At 48.0% G+C, this 4767-nt stretch overlaps 1 non-coding gene across 1 annotated transcript; it reads left to right on the top strand.

Moving 5' to 3' along the window:
* The first annotated feature begins 228 nt into the window (after positions 1–228).
* On the top strand, positions 229–336 carry LOC147733241 (U6 spliceosomal RNA). Its single transcript, XR_015308875.1, has one exon. It is a non-coding gene; the product is annotated as a U6 spliceosomal RNA (small nuclear RNA).
* Positions 337–4767: the final 4431 nt, after the last annotated feature.

The raw sequence follows: 4767 nt of genomic DNA, 5'->3' as shown, positions 1-4767 counted from the left end.
TTCGGTTTGCGATGGTTGGGTTCCGTTTCCTGTTTTCAGGTGTTGCTTTTGTGCCTCTCTCCTGCTCCTCAGGTTTTTTCCATTGCGCTGGCTCCTGCTGTGGGGGTTTGCTGTCCTGGTTCCAGTTTCTGGGGTTATATTGGGTCTGGCCGTTCTTCGTCTGGTTCTTTTACGGCGGCTTCCGTTTCTCGGGACCGGTTTGACACTTTATGGGGTGCTGTTTTCCCAGTGCTCGCTTCGGCGGCTCATATGCATATATATTGAACAATACTGGGAGGGTTGGCATGGCCCCTGTGCAAGGATGACACGAAATTTCATGAGGGGTTCCATATGTCCGGATCTGTTCTCTGCCCTGTTGGCTCTTCTGCGGGTCCTGCTGGGTCACCCCTCTGCCACGGCTCGGGGTTGGTTGTGGGTCCGGAGGGTGTGGATGCCTCCACAGGTGTGGTTCCTTGGGCTCTCCTGCACCTCGTGTCATTGGTATTTCTTCTGTTGACTCGTTGGGTCCTTTTCCATGCTGGTTACGGGGCTCTGGTTCCTCTTTCCCCTGTTCTGGTTCTTTCTTTGGTCTGGTGGCTTTGCTCCCCCATCCTGGTGTGGGGGGGGGGGGTGTTTCTGGTTCCCTCTCTCCTCTTGTTGTTCTCAGATGCCTGTCCTTGGGGTTGGGGGCCCTGTTGGGGTCCTTGGTGACTCGTTGTTGTTTGGGCCTTCTTGGGGGGTCCCGGTACGTGTCTCTGTTCCTGCTGGCTTCCGTGTTTTGTGTCTGGGCAGCATCTTCTCCGTTGGCTTTCAGGGGGTCTTGGGTTCTGGTCCCTGTTCAGGCGGTTGGTTTCTTTAAAGAAAATGTACTCTAATTGTACATTCTTTAGGTGGTTTGGGACGTTTTCTCCCGTCCTCTGTTTGGTGCTCGTTTCGGCAGGACATATCCTTATATTGGGACAATGCGCAGGTTCTTGGAATGGCCCCTGCGCTGGGATGACATGCTGATTCATGTAGCGTTCCTTCTGTCTCTTACTTTGTTCCAGGTCCTTTTGTCTTTAGTTTGGGACTCTTTGGTTCGGTCTTGTTTGCTTCCCCTCACGTTGCTCTTCTCCCCCGGTTTTTGTTCCGGGGTGGTCTGTCCTCGGGGGTTGCTCTCTCGTTTCCTTGGTCTTCTGGTTTTCTGTATGCCTTCCCTCCTGTTTTCTCCTCCCGGGGGTTCTGCGGAGGTTTGGGGGGAGGGGGAGGGGGGTTGGTGTTGTTGGGTTGGCCTCGCTGTCTTTGGTTTCCCCTCCTGCTGCTGCTGGCAGGGGTCGGATTTGGCTGGCCTCTCTTGCCTCCAGCTCTGCTTATGGGTCCGCAGCTGTCATTTGCCCTATCTATGTCGCTTGCTTCTGACTGCTTGGCTCTTGAGTAGCTGTCTTTGGCGTCTTTGGGCTGTTTTTCTGTGGTGGCCTGTGGCGTGTGCTGGTTGTGTTGGTCTTCCGCTCTTTGGAGCTGTGATGCACGTTGGGGCTCTTTTGTTTCCTGGTGCTCTTCCATTGGTCAGGATCCGTGCTGGGGTTCCTGTTTCTGTGCTGGATTCTCCAGCTTGAGTTTGTTGTTGGGCTTTTTCCCTTTCCGCTTTGTCTACTTGTTGACAGCGGTTTGTGCTTGTCGGGGTCTTGGGGCTTCCTTGAGGTTGTTGCCCTTTGGTGAGTCGGCTTCTCCGGAGCTTTGTGCTTCGTTGTCCGGGCTCTCCTGTGCTCGATTCTTCTTGGGGCTTTGCCTGCTGTTTTGTGGGGTCTGCGGTTGCCCCTTTCGTGCCCTTGTTGGTGGCGGACTTGTTGTGGTTGTCCGCTGCAGTGTTTTTTTTTTTGCTGGCCTTCGCCGCCGCTCGTCGGTTGGGAGAGTTGGGTGCCTTGCTCGTTTCGTTTCCTTCTTTGCAGTTTCTGCTGGTTTGGGTTGTATTGCGGCTTATTCTGGCTTTTCTGCCTGTTTCTTCAAGTTTCCTATTGCTGCTGGAGGTGTTGCTTCCGGATTTGCCTGCTGAGGGGGTTTCTCTGTTCCCCTTCTTTGGGTGTTCGCAGGGCTCTTCTGCTTAGCCTCCAATGTTCGCTGCAGTTTCAGGTTTCTCCTGCCCTGCTTGTCTCCTGTGGGTTCTGTGTCTGCTTCTTGAGCTGAGGTGGCGGGGTTTCTATCCAGGAGATTTGTGGGGCGGCCATTTGGCGGTCCCGTCACACTTTTGTGCGACATTCTCGACTTGCTGTTTTCCTTGCCTCTTCTGACGATTTCTGTTGGCGTCTTGTACCCTGCTGTTCGTTGGTACTTTATTGTTTAAAGCTTTGTACTTTTGCATGGATCCCTGGTGTCCTGCATTTTTTCGTATTGGTTCTCTGCTTGTGAGTTCCTCACGTAGTAAGGTCTGGGACGTGGAGGACCCATGAGGGGTTAATGTCTTATTACTTACCGGTAATCTTCATTACCCCGATTAGAGTCCTCCCCGTCCCAGTCCTCTGCCCTCCCTCCCTCCCGCTGTGTTTGTGTCTGAGTCTTGTTGATAACAGGCATGGCGGTGGGTGGGAGGAGCTTATGTAACCTTCGAACTTTGGATTTCTGCCATTTTGATTGGCTGGGTGGAGGCAGGACTGCCTCATGTAGTAAGGACTGGGACGGGGAGGACCCTAATCGGGGTAATGAAGATTACCGGTAAGTAATAAGACATTATTATGGACACCCAAGAATACTACTCATTTCATCAAACGCTTGGGTTCTTTTGTTTGTCCAATCTCCCACTGACTATAACTGTGGTCACAATTCGATATTGTTCTATATGTTGTCTTTCATCAGACAATTTTTATGGCTTCACACAGACAGACTTTCTTTCACTCTGTGTTTACTACTCTCTGGAGTTTCTGCACGTGACAAAGCACTTTACATAACAGTATCTCCAGTATTGCCTTTGGTTGGGAAGTTGGTGAATTTTTAGATCTTTAGTTCTTTTTTCAAGGGGCACTTGCACCAATGCCACAGCGGGAAAAGGCTGTAGGAGCAGCTGGAATACCACACTAGCGGATACTGGTAGGTTGAAGGTTTTGTGGACCCGGGTGAGAAGCAGACTCTTGCTCTGGAACATTTTTAGGGGTGGTGAACATAACTCAGAAGCCTCAAAGATGGCTGTCTAGATTTTACAGGAAGACCACTGAGAACTGAGAAATCTCACAAGATCTTGTGCACCACAACAATGTTTATGTGACGTCAAAAAGTGATGGTTATGTGTTGGCCCAAGCATGATTGTTGATTCTACCCTCATGTCTGAGTGGTATAGAGGTGGCCATCAAGTTGTCTCAGATGGGAAGCGTGGTTAGTTGGCTGCTCGGCTTCTTTGCATCCTCCGCAGAACCCTGAGACGAGGGCGGTGTCACTTTATTTGCTCGACTCTACTGACTTGGCCATGGACTGCGGATTAGGACAGAGGGAAGAATGAGGTAAGAGAGGTGACATTAATATTATTATTATTATTGTTACTACTGCTGTTTGCAGTATTTCTGTATGGCATACCTTGCCACAAGAGCAACGGAATGCTTCCTGTATAGCACAGTGACATAAAACCAAAATAATGTAATGTCACTGCAAGAACATCGTTGTGGTAAGAGAGATACAGGGGGGCGAATTAATCGAAGATATACATTCTGCTCAAGTAAGAATGAGATGGCATTTCAAATGCAGTTGAGATGGGAGGGAGTGAAGTGAGGTTCAGGTTGATGTCGGGATAAAATGAGGTTACTCAAGTTAAGAGGTAAGAAAGATGGTGGTAGAACAATGCCCTCGATGTGTTATTGAACTACTTCCATGAGTGCTTATTGTCACATCACCACATCTGCTGTATTCACGGCTACTGTATACAGGCTTCAAAGAGGACTCACCTGTTAGTGCTTGGAGACCATATACAGCATTCCCATTTGGTGTAAGAAGTGGAAAATGAGCCACAGAAAGCATTCTGGGTGATAATGAAAACCAGCACTAGAATAGCTGAGGCCCACATGGATGCACATACACATAAGGGTCATGCTAGGTTATATGTCAGAATGTATATGGTTCAGCGGACTGAAATGTTTCTTCAGAGAAACTAGCTTATTAGCTGTGGGGAGAGGAGAAGGGCATGGATTTCTAGCATACAGTTAAGTAATATGAAAAATACTGAGCAAACTTAGGTTTCATTGAGTGATCATGGGCTTGTCAGTGGAAACTGTGGCTCAAATGATCACTCTTCCTTTACAGAAAATGTGTGTAAAGTAGGAGAAACAAAACTTCATTAAAGACAATAATACAAACTGTTAAAATGTCTAAACCAGTGTAGGAAAAAATAGAATTTATTAAGAAAAGGCACAAAACATCCAATGGAGATCTTAAAATTCAGTGATAACCTATTAGGATGTGCCTTTCAGAATGGCCACTAGGAGGCAGTACTGCATTTTGTTTTTTAGCACTTCAGTTTTAAAAACTAATTTACAGTCTAGCCATTTGTTATAAATTCTTTTTGCTCCCCATACATTCTTCAAATAAGTGTATATCGAAGTTTCTATATCAAGCCTATCGTGTCTTTGTGCCAATAATCTTTCTGCAGGATGACTGCTCCAAAAGGCCCTTTGCTTGTCAGATAAACCCAATTAGGATGTTCAGACATATTCCGGGGCAGCTCTGTACTGGGGAATTCTAATGACAGTCTCCGAAGGAGGGAAAAGCCTGGCAGAATCAGTTCATGGGCCTGCCATGACTTGGACAGAAAAAACAAGCTTTCTAAAACTC

This window comes from Lissotriton vulgaris, chromosome 2_1 (assembly GCF_964263255.1).
Source record: "Lissotriton vulgaris chromosome 2_1, aLisVul1.2, whole genome shotgun sequence".
NCBI lineage: Eukaryota > Metazoa > Chordata > Amphibia > Caudata > Salamandridae > Lissotriton > Lissotriton vulgaris.
Note: the sequence above shows the minus strand (reverse complement) of the source record. Positions and strands in the feature narration are given on the sequence as shown.